At 58.4% G+C, this 16204-nt stretch overlaps 1 pseudogene; it reads right to left on the bottom strand.

Annotated features, from left to right (window-relative positions):
* Window positions 1–8292: 8292 nt before the first annotated feature.
* On the bottom strand, window positions 8293–12534 carry LOC132368440 (thimet oligopeptidase-like; annotated as a pseudogene).
* Window positions 12535–16204: the final 3670 nt, after the last annotated feature.

Here is a 16204-nt window from a genome sequence, read left to right as displayed (position 1 = left end):
CCCGCTGCGTTCCCTTAGGCTGTGTCCAGCCAGTGTGGCGGCTTGTCCTACTTTGCCAGGTTTGGGGTCCTGCTGAGCCTTTTTTATTTATTTATTTATTTTAACATCTTTATTGGAGTATACTTGCTTTACAATGGTGTGTTAGTTTCTGCTGTGTAACAAAGTGAATCAGTTATACATATACGTATGTTCCCATATCTCTTCCCTCTTGCATCTCCCTCCCTCCCACCCTCCCTATCCCACCCCTCTAGGTGGTCACAAAGCACCAAGCTGATCTCCCTGTGCTCTGCGGCTGCTTCCCACTAGCTCTCTGTTTGACGTTTGATAGTGTATATATGTCCATGCCACTGTCTCACTTTGTCACATCTTACCCTTCCCCCTCCCCATATCCTCAGGTCCATTCTCTAGTAGGTCTGTGAGCCTTTTGATTTGTGTCAGGATGGGGACTCATTGCTGTTCCTGGGGGCCTCGGGGTAGGAAAGGCCAACAGTGCACTGGGGGTGCTCCTTAGCCCCAGGCTGGGGGTTCGGGGAGGGGGAGGGCCGCCACACCGGAGTTTGTGCCCCTGGTCCTGCCAAGCCACTGGGAGGGTGGATGCTAGCCCACTTGTCACCCGCTTAGCATCCTGGGCTTCCAAGGTCCTCCTCCAGCCAGGCCCGTTTCCCTGCTCCCTTTGGTGCCTTTCTACTGCCCTCACTACCTCCACCGCCCTCTTCCGTTCTCCCTGAAAACCACGCTAAGCAGACATTTGTCAAGGTCACAGTGACCTCCATGCTGCCAAGCCCAGTGGACAATTCTCCGGCCTCCTCTGACTTGACCCTCAGCAGCACTTCAGGGGCTGGTCCTTCCCTCCTCCTGCCATCACTCCCTTCCGCAGCTCAGGAATTCCGCTCTCCTGGTTTTCCTTCTGTCCCGCTGGCCCTCCCTCTCAGCCTCCTTTGCTGGTCCCTGATCTCTCCAAGTCTGGGTGCCCCATCCCTACACCTCTTCTGTCTCCCTCTTTAAACGCCCACTTCCTTGGTGATCTCATCCAAGCTCATGGCTTTCAAATGACTCCCGTTCAGTATAATTTAATTAGTTGGTTTTTTATCATCTGTCTTCTCCCAAAGGAAAGCAAGCTCTACAGGCAGGGCTTTTTTTGTCTTAAGTCAGGTTTATTAAGGTATAATTTACATACAGTTAATGTCACCCTTTTTAGTGTTCACTTCTGTAAGTTTCTGACAAACACGTATAGTTGTGAAACTGTCTCTGCCATCAATTACAGGACAGTTCCCATCACCCCCAAAAGTTCTCCATACCCTTGTGGTCATCCCCTCCCCCATGTCCCGCCCTGGGCAGCCACTAATCTGTTCTTTTGTCCCTTTTCCCTAGTTGTGCCTTTTCTGAAAAGTCATATAAATGGGATTGTACTGCGTGTAACCTTTGGAATCGGCTTCTTCCACTTATCACAATGCACAGCGCATTTGAGATTCACCCATATTGTTGCAGCTGTGAGCCGTTAGTTCTTTTATTCTATTGTATTTTATTGCACAGCTTTGTTTATCTGTTCGGAGGGGGACCAGTTGTCCTGGTTTCCGTGGGAGGGAATGGTTTTTCTGGGACATGGGACTTTCAGTGCTAAAACCAGGGTGGTTGGTTATCTTAGTTCTTTAGTTGAGGGACATTTGGGTTGTTTCTAGGTTGTTGATGATTTTGAATACCTACTCAATATAACCAGTGACAGAGGGTTTTTTGGTGAACACAAATGTCCATTTCTCTTGGGTAAATACCTAGGAGTGGGGTTGCTCAGTTGGATGACGAGTGTACGTATCACTGTAAAAGAGGCTGCCAAGCTGTTCTCCAGAGTGGCTGTATTGTGTAGCATTGTGGGAGAATTCCACTTGCTCTGCATCTTAACCAGAACTTGGTAGTGTGTCAAAAAAAATTAAAAACCGGTTTTTTAGCCATCTTAATAGGTGTATAATGATATCTCCTCACGGTTGGCAGAGATTTCCTTTATTCGCCTTGAGTAGTGTTGTGCCCCCAGTGCCTGGGTTAGTGCCTGCTATGTAGTAGACACTCAATGAATTTTTTTTTTTTTTACTGAGTGAATGAATGTATGGATGGATGAATGAATGAAGTCAAAGGGGCTTCCGGTATCTAAATCTGTTATAGCAAATACATAGCACACGTACCGCCAATTCCCCCATGCCCCATTCTGTTTCCATGGCAGACGTCACTCATCAATTGAGCCATTTTATCCACCTGCTTCATTTCAGACAGGTACGATCCAGTCCTTTGTGTAGCAAGTGAGATGAGCCCCATGAGCTAATGCAGCTTTAGTTCAAGCCTCTCATTGGCTGAAGAAGAGGCCAGGCTCAGAGCAGGGTCCAAGGCTGCCCAAGGACTCACAGCGAGCCAGTGGCAGGACTAGATCTCCAGGCTGGGCTCTCCCCAGAAAAATGCACGACGTCTCTGACAAGGCTGGAGTAGGATGGGAGGCATGGACGTGGATCTGGGCCTGAGGCCGGGTTGGAGCATTGTGGAGTGCTCCCTGGGCCCCGGCCGGGTGGGAAGGCTGATGCCGGCGCTCTTCCTGCAGGTGCCCAGGAGCTGCTGGGATGGCCTACCCGCCCACGTTGGCTCCCTGGCCCAGCGGGCGTACTGGGCTCTGCTGAGCCAGCAGAGGGACCAGAGCATCGTGGCCCTGGGCCGGAGCGGTGCTGGCAAGACCACCTGCTGCGAGCAGGTCCTGGAGCACCTGGTGGGGATGGCAGGCAGTGTGGATGGCAGGGTCTCAGGTACAGTGGTCTCCAGGTGACGTGCAGCTGGGACGTGGTGGGGGCGGTGGCGTGGGGGAAGGGAAGGGAGAGTCAGAGGGGGTGCTGGGCGGCTCTTTCTTATATCTGCTCAGCTAGCGTTCACTGAGCACCTGTGTGCAGACCCTGTGCTGGCTTCTGGGCAGGGCCACCCCTAGTCTGTTGGGTACTTTTGTGTGAATTAGAAACAGGTACTCCTTGCCTAAGACACTCACTGCCACATGTGGAACCGTCGTCACGCATTGACATTGTTAGAACCAAACACTTGACCACCACGTTCTGGGCCATCATCCTAATAAGTATACAGGCCTATGGCTATCTGATATAAATGCTGTGCCCTTAGGTGTGGTGTCCTTGTGCAGCGCACAGCCCACTGGACTGTGCAGAGGACCCGATAAGTAAAAACAAAGACAAGGAGGCACTGACAGCCGGAAGGGAGACTCAGCTGCGCATCTGTGCCAGACTCCAGTGCTCTGCACCGCTTGCTGGCCGAGCTGGGGAGGGGAGAGGCGGAGGGAGCACAGAGAAGGGGCCGGGGGGCTTCCTTGAGGAAATGATGTTTGAGCTGGGCATTAAAGAAAGAGTTTCAACATTGTAAATCAACTATACTTCAATAAAAAATAGTGTCAGTTGGTGATAATAATTACAATATTGATGGGGATCGTGGTAAATGCTTGCTGAGGACTTACGCGCCAGGCTCTATTCCAAGCAGGTTAACTTATTTATTATTTAAAACATCCCTATAAGGTAGACATTATTATTATTTGAATTTTATAGATGAGGCCATTAAAACGCAGGGAGGTTAACCAGCTTGCCCAAGGCCACACAGCTCATACATCCTAGCACCGAGATTCAAACACAGACAGTTTGGCTCCAGAGCTGTTACCCCTGGGCCAGTGTTCTCAATGTATTGTTGCCCCTCTGAGGAGCCTTTTTAGTTGTTCTTTCTCCTAATCGTCTCCCACCATGAAAAGTTAATGCCATAGATTCACCATATATTTGTTTATGCAGTGTGTGTGTATGTGTGTGTATATATATACAGACACACACAGACGTGTGTGTGTGTGTGTGTGTGTGTGTGTGTATCTGTGCTCTATTCTATACATAAGAAAGGAAAACTGCCCCCATCCTCAAGAATCAGTTTCTGCCCTCTTGGGGGCAGTATTCCCCCTGCTGAGAATATATGGCCCAGGCAGTATTGCTTTTCTAATAATAACAAACAATACTAACACCACCACATTTGGAGCATGTTCTGAGCACTTTACATTATTAAATCTTTTAGTCTTTGTGGCAACCACATGAGGTAAGTAAGTACTATTATTACCCCCATCTTATAGATGGGGTATCTGAGGCACAGGGAGGTTAATTTATTCGCTCCAAATCAGGTGACTAACAACGGGGAGAGGCCATATTCAAGCTTGTTTAACCATTGTACTATCCTGCTTCTCCACTGGGCTTATTCCAATGCTTTATTGATCACCTGTTCTGCACCTGGCCCAGGTTAGAGCCCTGTGAGGAGCTGGGGATACAGCAAGGAGAGGCCCTCCCAGAATGTAGATCTGCTGAAAGTGTGTGTTGGGGGAGTGGGAGTCAGGCTAGGCTGTATCCAGGTGCCTAGCACATAGTGGGTGCTTGTTAAATAGTTATGTTAAAAAGCTTGGGACTGCTGGGCTTTTTGAGCTGGCTGTGATGGGCGTTCCCCGACAGCAGGTCCAAGAATGTTAATGCTCTGCCCTCCTCCTAGACTCCACCAGGCCCAGGAGGCCCTAGGGCAGCCCTTGTCACTCAGATCGTACCAATCCTAGGTGTGTGTATCTCCCCTTCTGGGCTCACTCTTGCTCACCCCGCGCCCCTGCTTGCAGCACAGGGCCAGCCCAGCAGCGGAAGAGGTGTGGCTTAGAGCTGAGTTGGGGGAGTGGAGGGGCCCCTGCTGGGGCCTGGGGCCAGAATGGGGTCCTGTGAGAGGTGGGGGTGGCAGCACCCGGGCCACGGGTGATGCCCTGTCTGTGCCCCAACAGTGGAGAAGATTCGAGCCACCTTCACTGTCCTCCGGGCCTTTGGCTCCGTGTTCACTGGCCACAGCCGCCGTGCCACCCGGTGCTCCATGGTGATGTCACTGGACTTGAACGCCACAGGCCGAGTCACGGCCGCCCAGCTCCAGGTGAGGCCTCTGGGTGGGAGGGAGAGGGGGCTCTTTGGGGCTGCAGTAGCCTCAGCCCCACTCAGCAGGGCCCACGCCTCCAGCTGGGACCCTGGAATGTGTCTAAATGGTCATCGCTCCCCAGGCCAAGGCCAGCTCCTCCCCACCTCACTCAGTGCCCAGACATCTCCTCCCGGAGCAGGCCAGCTCGTCTGTGCCTCGGAGTATCACAGGGATGAAATATTCATGAGTAGATACATAATTCAGCCACTCATTAGCTGGGTCTTAAAAGCGTAAGCTGAAATTAAACAGGCGCTCGCTGGCCTTCTGCGGCAGCCCGTGTGTGACAGGCACATGGCCTGTTTGTTCCTCTCTCTGAAATCACCTGGCTCCTCCCCTTCCCCCCCCCCCCGCCCCCACCAACATTCTGTTTGAACAGAAAACAGGATTAGGTTATTAGAAGGGTTGTTTGTATGTGGAGCTAGGAGAATACCCAGACTCGCTGGTGCACGATAAATCCCTTTCTGTCCCGGCCCTGAAAGTCTACCGTGCATCACCATGTGGGTCAAGTTATTAAGGGCTTCGGTTGCATAAGAGTGTGTTGGAGGGCGGCTCTGGGTTAATTGTTAGTACCCTTGGATTCCTTCATCGGAATGAGCCCGTTGCATTCGTTGATTGCCTGCGTGGACTCTGAATCGGTGAGACAAAGGCCTGGCACGTTTTGATTTGGAGGCGTCCAGCCAAGTTGGGGCCTGAGGTGCTGCCTCGAAGAGTGGGCCTGGGGGTTGGTGGGGGTGTGCGGGCAGCCTAGCGGGGCCTCGTGCTGACCGGCGCCTGTCCTCTCCCCTGGCAGACGATGCTGTTGGAGAAGAGCCACGTGGCCCGGCAGCTGGAAGGGGAAGGCAATTTCGAGGTTTTCTCCCAGATGCTATCCGGATTGGACCTGGCTCTCAGGTGAGCGACTGGGCTGAGCAGGGACAGCCGAGGGCAGTGAGACAAAGGGCCTCCGCTCTCCAGGGCCCCAGCCCTGCCTCTGCCCAGAGGTGAGAGGCAGTGGAGCCCAGTGGTTAGGAATCTGGCCTCTGATTCTTGCTGCCTGGTACTGCTCCTGGGCTGGGTGAACCTGGCCAGGTGTCACCTGCTCTGAACCTCCGTTTCTTCCTCTGTAAAGTGGAAATAGTACCTTGACTGCTGACCTTACAGGATTAAGTGAGATAATTCACATATGGCTCTTTATACACGCTGGGGGGTGGTGGTGGATGTCTGCTGTGACGGTGACATTTTGGTACAGGTTCTGACAGCAGCGTGGGAGGTGGGCAAGGAACAGCAGACCCCAAATCTTCCAGAAGCTCCTAAACTCTGTGAGAGCCTTGGGTGCACCTGAGGTAGCTCAGGGCGAGGAGGCACCAGGTGGAACAGCAGAGAAGCCACAAGACTCATCTGGGAGGGCCTTCTGGGGGAGGTGGCCCAGGGAGTCATCTCTGCCCCTCGCTGACTCCTGGGAATTCTTGGACATGTGGCTCCCTGTCTCTGAGCCTTGGTTTCCTCATCTGTTGAACGAATGAGTAAGGTTCTATCTAGTGAAGCTCCAGGGAGTGCTCACCCCAGGCGAGGGGTGATAATTTTCAATTTGCCTCTGCGTCCCCCATCATTTGTCTCCTGCCTTCCACCCCCGTCTGAAGGGCAGGCCCAACCTGTCCTGAGCCTCCTGGCTAAGGCCAGAGGGGCACCTCACCCTTTGGAGAGAGGGCAGATTAGGGAGGAAACTCCCAGTTTTCAGAGCAGGGTAACTGAGGAGTAAGGAAGCTTCTGGAAGGCCTTCACTTAAGAAGGGCCCATTGAGGGCAGCAAGTGAGGAATATTCGGGAGGCAGGGCCAGGGCCTGAGGCAGACCCCGGGGCCACCTGGGGCACTCTGTGGAGCCCCGTGCCATGATGCCCACCTGCCCTGCCAGGCCACTGGTGTGGGTGGGTCCTCCCTTACTTCTGGTCCCTTCTCTGTTTCCAGGACAGAACTGTACCTGCACCAGCTGGCAGACAGCAGCTCCTTCGGCATGGGCGTGTGGCCTAAGGTAAAGAGGAGGTCCTTCTGGGTGTGAGTGGGTGTCTGTGTCCCCATGGCCAAGACGGGCGGGTCCCCTGTGTGGCTCGTCCCTCTGCCACTGGGGTGAGTAGTTGGCAAGGGCTGGTCACGTGGGGGAGGCAGGGTTGCCTTTATGGGGCCTGGGCTTGTCAGGGAAATGAGTCTTGTGCTAATAAAGGGAACCAGGAGGTGGTTTGTGTAGAGGTTAGGGCGCGGTCTCCGGGACAGGCTGTCTGGGTTCAAACCCCGGCTCTGACACTTACTGGATATGAGACCTCAGGCATGGACCCTAGCCTCTCTGAATGTCTGTGTCCTCTTCGGTAAAATAACAACAGAACGGGCGGGCAGGCTGAGGGGAGGACAGAGCGTGGCATGGCCTGCCCGCCTGGGCCACGGGGAGAAGGTCGGGGCGCCGCCCGCGCCCTCGTTCCGCTGCCTGGCGTCCTTTGTGGAGGCAGGGCTCCCAAGGAGCTCAAAGGCCAGGGAAGGACACACGGGACGGTCCAGAGCCACCCTACCGCTCCAGTGGTGCAGCACCCTCTCTGAATTCCTACTGCCACCAAACACATCCCTAAGGCCTTTGGGAAGAATTGCTAGGACCCAGGAAGGCGGCCCCTTGCTGTGGTCCAGACTTCAGCAGCTGCCGATGACCAGAGGGAGCCAGCCGGCCGGCCGTGAGCAGGAGGACAGGACACGGGGACAGGGACAGCCACAGCCGGGCTTCCCGCAGCTGTGCCCACCGCCAGAACCAGCTCCAGCCAGTCACAGCCCCCGAGATGCCAAACAGTGACGGGCGAGAGGCCGGCAGGAAACTGACACCCCCTCACTGGAGAGCCTGCCCGGTCGGGGTGCGGGGCACCATCCCCGTCTGAACTCACCCCACAGCTCAGCCGTCTCCCAGTGACCCAGACGCGTCACCACGGCCCCAGGGCTGATCCCCGACCAAGGTCAGAACTCCCCCCAGGGTGACGGCCCCCATGCCACTCCTGTGGTGGAAGGGACGGCAGGCAGAGACCAGGAGTAGAGTCTTTTTTATTAATGGCTGCGTTTTCAAAGAACCGTTTTGTTACCAGGAAAGCTCCCCAGGAAGGGATTGCATTAGTGCAACAAGGGGGAGCCTTGATGCCAGGCTTTCCAGACACTTCCAGGTGGAGACTTTTGGCCTAGGCCGGCCGCCGGGGACTCGGGGGCTGGGAGGACACACGGCCCCTCCCCCGCCCCGACGGGGCGCTAAGGCACCCGGCCCGCCTGGGGGGGCAAAACCCCGTGCCGTCAGCAGGCCGGCGGCTTGCAGCCCTCAACCTGCAGCCCTTTGCTCAGGAGGAAGGCGTCCTGCATGGGGTCACAACCCAGGAAGAGCTTCACCATGCCCTTGGCATCCTCGGAGCCCCCTGGCCTCAGAATGCAGCTTCTGTAGTCCATGGCAACGTGAGGAGAGGGGGCGGGGCTGCAGGAGGGTGGAGCACCCCCTTCACGGAGGGTGTGGGTGTGGCCACCTCTGCTGTGACTCAACAAAGGGCAGGGGAGCAGGGGGTTCTGGGCAGGGCCCTCAGAGCCTGGCAGGCCCAGGCGGGCGGCACAAGCATCTAGGCCCAGGCCAAGGACCTCCGTGTTGGTCTGCACGGCAGGCCGGCCTCTCACCTTGCCACTCAGGACGCCCTCCTGCTTGAAACGAGTGTGTGGACCGTGTCCGCGGAGTACACCTCGCTGCACAGGTAGCCATAGGACTGGGCGTCATAGCTTCCTGCCAGGTGGCCGAAGGTCGCAGGCAGGTGGGTCCCTGGGACACACGCGGAGAGGCTCCTGCCCGGCCCCCTGGCCGCTCCGTGCCCCTTCCCCAGAGCCCAGAGCTTGGGGCCTCAAAGCAGCCCTGTCTGAGTCCCCTGCCACTAGAGGGAGTATTGGCCCAACACTTCTAGAAAACGGGGACCTTGCGGGCAACTCAGTGGAGGGACACAAATCAATCTTTGCCGACTTTCTGCTGAAGCTCACGAGGGTTCACCCCTAAGCCTCTTACAGGGACAGCTGCCCGAGGCTCCGAGGGATGAGTCAGGGCTCGCCCTCCAGCACGGGGAGAGCGCGGGTTAAAGCGCTCACGAGGGAGTGAACTGCGTCTCCGCACCGACACGCACGGGCAAACCTCGTCGACGCGTTCCGTCCGGGGTATGAAGCCCTCTCCTGCCTCTTCCAGGCTCTCCAGAAAGCACGTGCAGATACGCCCAGCCCACCCTCGGACTCCGCGGGCCACAGCTGGAGGGACCAGCCCAGGAACCCAGGCAGGAAGAGGCCAGAGGTCAGCGGGCCTCGACCAGAGCCCGTCAGTCGGTCCCCCTTCACACACCACCAGAGGATCCTCTTGAACTGGGCAGTAGCCGCCAACCGACCGCTAAGGTGGGCCCGGCGTGTGCTTGGCTACCTGGCGTGGCTGGGACCCTGAGGATCTCCTGGCAGAGGCGGGCATTGTCCTAGGCCGGGTCCGAGGGCGTCTGCGTGTGCAGGGCCTGGTCCACCTTGGCCAGGACGATCTGGCGCAGGTTGAAGAGGCCTGGAGGGCGGGAGGAAGGAGACGGGGGCGCTGGCACTGTGTCCAGGCCGTGCTTTCCAGCCGGGCGGTCCGGGAGCCCCTTTCCTTTCCCTCGGCCCGGCCGCACGGGGGTTGGCCAGCCGGGACTTGATGAGCTTGTCCAGCAGCTCCTGGGGGACGGCACTGCCCGTGCCCCGCCGAGACTGGCAGGAGCGCCAGGGCTTCACAGGGTGCGGCGCTCCCGGCCCCAGAGCCTAGCCTCTGGTTCTCATCCCCGGCTGTCACCAGAGTCGCAGGCAACGTGCCCTTCTTTTCGTTTGTCTTTTTTCCGGCCCTCGACCACGCAAAGGTGTGAAGCCCTGCCACTCGCTGCCACGTGGATGCACCGTGAGAACACGGTGCTCAGCGAGAGAAGTCAGACACAGAAGGACACACAGGGTGTGACCCCACTGAGGGGAAACGTCCAGAACAGGTAGATCCACAGAGTCAGAGTGGGTTCCTGGTTGTCAGGGACAGGGGAGGGGAGGGAATGATAACTAAGGGCGTGAGGGACCTTTTTGGGGTGAGGGAAATGTTCCAGAACAGGGCAGTAGTGACGGCTGCACAGCTCAGTAAAGTGTCCCCACGCGCTCCGGTTGCAGTCTGTGAGAGCATCGCTCTCAGGACGAAGGGCTGACTGCAGGAAGACTGAACGAGCACTGGGTCCTGGGCCCAGACGCTCAGCTGGGGACCCCCCCATTGGGAAGTCACTGGGACTTGCTGAGCCTCCACCGAGACTTGCAGCAGCCCCAGGACCTCACAGGGCGTGGTGCTCCTGGCCCCAGAGCCTAACCTCTGGTTCTCATCACTGCCTGTCACCAGCCTTGCATGCAACGTTCCTTTCTTCTATTTTGTCTTTTTTAAAGGCAACTCTTGAATACCTGTATTTAACATGCAGGGAACCAGTCCTGACTCCTTGATCTGGGACTTGCAGCCTCCAGAGTCTCGAGGACATCCACTTCCGTCGTTTACGCGCCCAGTGCGTGGGGTTTGATGATGGAAACTGACACCGAGAGCGTCTCCTCGTGCGGGGTGACATCAGCGGAAGAATCCCGTGGCGAGGGCCTGCCTGAGGACCACGGGAGAGCCCGGGCCCTCCCCGCCCCCTGCCTTCAGCCCCTCGCCCGCCCCCTCCTGGGAGCGGAGCTGGTGCATCGCTTGCCAGAACTCATGGAAGTAGGTCTCCAGCTCATCGTGCTGCAACAGGGAGGGCGGGTTGGGCGTAGGCTTGGTGAAGTTGGCCACCATGGCCGCGATGGCAATCTGGCGCCTCCCGTCCTGCTGCAGGCAGCCCGGCTGCAGGCCAAAGCAGGCCATGTGCCCGGACTTCCCTTCCCTGGGGAGGGACGCGGGTGAGGCCCCGCTACCACAGAGGAGCCCCGGCCCACGGCCGACAGGTTCCCCCACGCATGCACCGAGGGTAGAGGTCCAGGTAGAACTTGCTGATGGATGACCTTGCCCGAGGCCGCGTCCCGGACCGTGTAGAGCCTCACATCTTCATCTTCGTGACGCATGTTGGTGCCTTCCTCCAGGTCGAAGGTCAGCCCCAGCAGCTCCTGGGAGATGCCCAGCCGCCCGCGCATGACCACCTGCATGGGGAAGGACTCATTGAGCAGGTACTGGTCCACGTGGTAGCGCGTCTCCTCCCCCTGGTTCATGTAGTAGCGCAGGTCCTAGACGTTGATGGGCCCGTCAAAGTGCAGGCCCCGCCTCTGGCACTCAGCCTTCTTTAGCTCCAGGATCACGGCCGCTCCTGCTCCCCGAGGGGCTTCAGCTTCTGGGCCAGCTCATCTGCGGGCAGAGGGGAGAGGCTCAGCTATGTCCCTGTGGCAGCCGCCCAGCCGCCCCCCACCCCACGCCCCTCGAGGCAGAATGAAGGGTTGGGGAAGGCGACCCCCAAGGGCTGACACAGTGGGGTCTCAGGCAGCACCACGTCCAGTCAAGGTCCACCTGACCCCCGTCCCCACTGGGACTCGGGGAGGCGGGGTTACCTAGGAAAGTGGCCACCACCTGGCTGGTCTTGGCCATGTTCATCTCCAGCACAGAGTCGGCACGCGTGCTGAATCCCAGCAGGCGGGACTTCTGAGCCTGCAGCCTTACCAGCTCCCCGAGGATCGCGCAGTTCTCCTGGAACCCAGAGACAGCCAGCGCTGGGGACCGTGGGCCACGCCCTCCCCACAGGCCCCGGGCCAGGTCTCTGTGGGTGGGAGGGCTCTCAGGCCACTGGCGGGCACAGCCAAACCCCCTCCCTCCTCCTCCTGGCCTGGATTTCTAGACACTTTGGTGCTGTCCTAACATGTGGTCTTTATGAACACAGGTCCTTTTGGAACCAGAAACGGCATGAACCATGATGAGCTCTAAGGCCAAGGGCAGGAAGAAATGTGACCAGGCTCTCCAGGAGCCACCCAGGGGCCTCCCCGGGCTCAACAATACAAACTTGGCTGCCGTGCAGACAGCAGCTCATCCCCACGGCGCCTGAACACCCAGCCCCTGGACGGCGAGAGACCTGTTGCTGCAGGTGCCCCGTGGTTGGCTGGTGAGGCCTGGCCCCAGGCGTACGCCACCTTCTCTGGGGCCACCTCTCTGGGTCTGCGGTGGGGTTCTCCTGGGAGCCCCCAGTCACCACAGGACCAACGTGGCCTGTCTGCAGCCCAAGAAGGTGGGGACACAGGTCTGTCCCCCGTGGACATCACCCGCGAGGCCGAGCAAGCACCAGTGGTGTCTGCGGGGAAGATGAAGGGCTCATGCACAGCCCCCATCTACTGAAGATGCTAAACGGGAGAAGCACAGACTGCAGCCACATGCGGTATGGACCAAACGCAAGTGTCCTTGCAGGAACCGATGTCTGAATGTCGAGGCTGTTCCCGGGCCACAGTGAGAAGGCCCAGGCCCCACGCAAGGCACAGAGAGGGGATGGGGGGAACATCTGCGAATCTGAGCTCATCGGGCATCACCCCAGAAGGAGAGGGAGAGAGCCAGAAGGAGATACGGAGGGAGAGGGAGAGAGAGGGAGGTACAGACGTCTCTCCCTTCCCTGGGGGTTCTCTAGTGCAGCCAAGCCTGAAAACCACTGCATTTCGGGAGATGGGTCCTCGTGGAAAAGTTAAATAGTAGCTCATGGCATTATCGACACATATTAAAATGGCCCCAAATCTTGGGGAGTCAGGGAGGGGAGCTGGCGGCTGCCTCGTAAACGAGGAGAGATTGGGCGTCAGAGGAGGTGCCTGCCTCCACCACCTCCGCCACCGCCGCCCCCCCCAGGGCCCCGCAGACTTCATCTCCCAGCTGTGGTCCTGGGCTGGAAGGTAGCGGGGAGGTCAGGCCGTCCCAAGCATCAACGTTGACTTCAGGGCTGATCTGAAAGGCGCCTGGTGTTTGTTGAAGCAGAAAAAAGAGAAAGCAGTGGGCAGAGGATGGGAGGGGGAGGGAGCCCCCATCAGCCCTTCTCCCTGTCTCCCTCTCTGTCTCCCTCTCTGTCTCCCTCCCTCCCTCCCTCCCTCTACCTCCCTGCCTCTCACTCTCCCTCCATCTCTCCCTCTGCCTCTCTCCCTCCCTCTCTCCCTCCCTCTCTCCCTGTCCCTCTTGCCCTGTCCTGTCCCTCTCTCCCTCCCTCCATCCCTGTCTCTCTTTCCCTGTCCCTCTCTCCCTCTCCCTCTATCCGTCCCCCCTCCCTTTCCCCGTTTCCATCTCCCTCTCTGCCTCCCTCTTTCCCTGTCCCTGTTTCCCTGCTCTGCTCTCCCTCTCCCTCTTTCCCTCTCCCTCTCTCCCTGTCCCCCTTTCCCTGTCCCTGTTTCCCTGTTCCGTTCTTCCTATACCTTTTTCCCTCTCCCTCTCTCCCTCTCGTGCTCCCTCTCCCTCTCCCTCTCCCTCCACCTCCTTCCCTCTCCAGAGAGGGAAGGAGGTGGAGGGAGAGGGACAGGGAGCAGGAGAGGGAGGGGGGAGAGGGAGAGAGGGATAGAGGGAGGGAGAGGGACAGGGAGCAGGAGAGGGAGGGGGGAGAGGGAGAGAGGGATAGAGGGAGGGAGGGAAAGACAAAGACATCTCTCCCTCCCTCCCTCTATCCCTCTCTCCCTCCCTCTCTCCCTCTCTCCCTCCCTCTCTCCCTCTTCCTCGCTCCCTCTCCTCCCTCTCCCTCCGTCTCTCCATCTCCCTCACTCCCTCCCAGAGACAGAGAGACGAAGAGGCAGAGACAAGGGAGAGGGAGAGAGGGAGAGGGAGAGAGAGGGGGAGAGAGGGAGAGAGGGAGAGAGAGAGAGGTCTCTTCCTCCCTTTCCCTCTCTCCTCCTTCTCTCCCTCTCTCCCACTCTCCCTCTTCCCTCTCCCTCTCTCCCCCCTCCCTCTCTCCCTCTCCCCCTCTCCCTCGTCTCTCCCTCTCCCTCCATCTCTCCCTCTCTGGGAGGGAGTGAGGGAGACGGAGAGACGGAGGGAGAGGGAGAGGGAGGAGAGGGAGGGAGACGTTTCCTCCCTCCCTTTCCTCCCTCTTCTCCCTCTCCCTCTCCCTCTCCCTCTAACTCTCCCGCTCCCTCCATCTCTCCATCTCCCTCACTCCCTCCCAGAGGGAGAGGGGAGGGAGAGAAGGAGAGGGAAAGAGGAGAGGGAAGAGGGAGAGGAAAGAGGCAGAGGAAAGAGGCAGAGGGAAGAGGCAGAGGGAAGAGGGCGAGAGGGAGAGGGAGAGAGAGGGGGAGACGGAGAGAGGGAGAAAGAGAGAGGTCTCTTCCTCCCTTTCCCTCTCTCCTCCTCTCTCTCCCTCTCTCCCACTCTCCCTCTTCCCTCTCCCTCTCTCCCCCCTCCCTCTCTCCCTCTCCCCCTCTCCCTCGTCTCTCCCTCTCCCTCCATCTCTCCCTCTCTGGGAGGGAGTGAGGGAGAGGGAGAGACAGAGGGAGGGAGAGGGTGAGACAGAGGGAGGGAGAGGGAGAGAGGAAGGGAAAGGGCGAGGGAGGGAGAGGGAAGGAGGGCGAGACGTCTCTCCCTCTCCGTCTCCCTTCCCCTCCCTCTCTCTCTCTCCCTCCCTTCCTCTCCCTCTCCCTCTCCTAGAGGGAGGGAGGGAGAGGGCGAGACAGAGGGAGAGGAGAGGGGGAGTCGGAGAAGGAGGTAGGGAGAGGGAGAAGGCGAGAGGGTGCCTGCTTCCCTCTCTGTCTCCCTCCCTCCCTCCCTCCCTCTCCGTGTCCCTGTCTCCCCCCTCTCCCTCTCCCTCTGTCTCTCCCTCTCTGGGAGGGAGAGAGGGAGAGGGAGAAGGAGGGAAAGTGATGGAGGGAGGGAGAGGGAGAGAGGGTGAGGGAGAGAGGGAGAGAGGGAGAGGGAGGGAGGAAGAGAGCTCTCCCTCTCTCCCCCCTCTCTCTCCCCCTCCCTCTCTCCCTCTCCCCCTCTCCCTTGTCTTTGCCTCTCCCTCCGTCTCTCCCTCTCTGAGAGGGAGTGAGGGAGACGGAGAGACGGAGGGAGAGGGAAAGGGAGGAGAGGGAGGGAGGCAGAGGGAGGGAGGGAGGGAGAGACGTCTCCTCCCTCCCTCTCCTCCCTCTTCTCCCTCTCCCTCTCCCTCCAACTCTCCCGCTCCCTCCATCTCTCCATCTCCCTCACTCCCTCCCAGAGGGAGAGACGGAGGGAGAGGCAGAGACAGGGGAGAGGGAGAGAGGAAGAGGGAGAGAGAGCGGGGAGAGAGGGAGAGGAAGAGAGGGGGAGGGAGAGAAGGAGAGGGAAAGAGGAGAGGGAAGAGGGAGAGGAAAGAGGCAGAGGAAAGAGGCAGAGGGAAGAGGGAGAGGAAGAGGGAAGAGGGAGAGAGGAGAGAGGGAGATAGGGAGAGGAAAGAGAGAGGGAGAGGGAGGGAGAGGGAGAGAGGGAGGGAGAGAGGAAGAGACAGAGGGGGAGAGAGAGAGGGAGTGGGAAAGAGGTAGAGGGAGAGCGGAACAGGGAAAGAGGTACAGGGAGAGAGGGAGGCAGAGAGGGAGGAGAGGAAGCAGGGAGAAAAGAGAGAAAGAACACACCGTCTACATTTCTGTCAAACGACACCGGGGATCCTTACACAACCAGGAGAAAGTAACACAGGGAGGCTCTTTCTCAGCTGGAACTGGAACTGCAGACGGGGCCAAACACCACCAGGCTGGCCACACGTGTCCAGCCGCCGCTCCAGCCCCGTCAGCCGTGAGTCCGGTCACCAGGGCTCTGAGTGTCTGCTCCAGGGAGCTGGGGTTCACCCTCTCACCCGGGAGGCCGGGCCAAGAGAGCAGGGCCCCGGGCTGGACACATAGGGGAAAACGCATCCCCACAGGACAGCTTGTGCGAGCAGATTCAGCTACCAGATTCTAGAGGCCCGGGACCACCCTGTGGCCCGTGAAACCCAGGAGCCACGAGGGTCTTGCAACGTGATTCCTGTCCGTTGGAATGTAAAGTTTGTGTAGGGAATCTTGGAAACAGTGGTAACAAGGCTGAATTGGAACGAGCTTTAGGCTATTATGGACCACTCTGAAGTGTGTGGGGTGCTAAAAACCCTCCCGGCTTCGCTCTCGTTGAATGTGAAGATCCCCGAGATGCAGCCGATGCTGTCCGAGAACTAGATGGGAGAACACTATGTGGCTGCCGAGTAAGAGTGGACCTGTCGAATGGGGAAAAGAGAAGTCGAAATCGTGA

The sequence above is a fragment of the Balaenoptera ricei genome, chromosome 1, assembly GCF_028023285.1.
Source record: "Balaenoptera ricei isolate mBalRic1 chromosome 1, mBalRic1.hap2, whole genome shotgun sequence".
NCBI lineage: Eukaryota > Metazoa > Chordata > Mammalia > Artiodactyla > Balaenopteridae > Balaenoptera > Balaenoptera ricei.
This window is presented reverse-complemented; position numbering and strand designations above follow the sequence as displayed.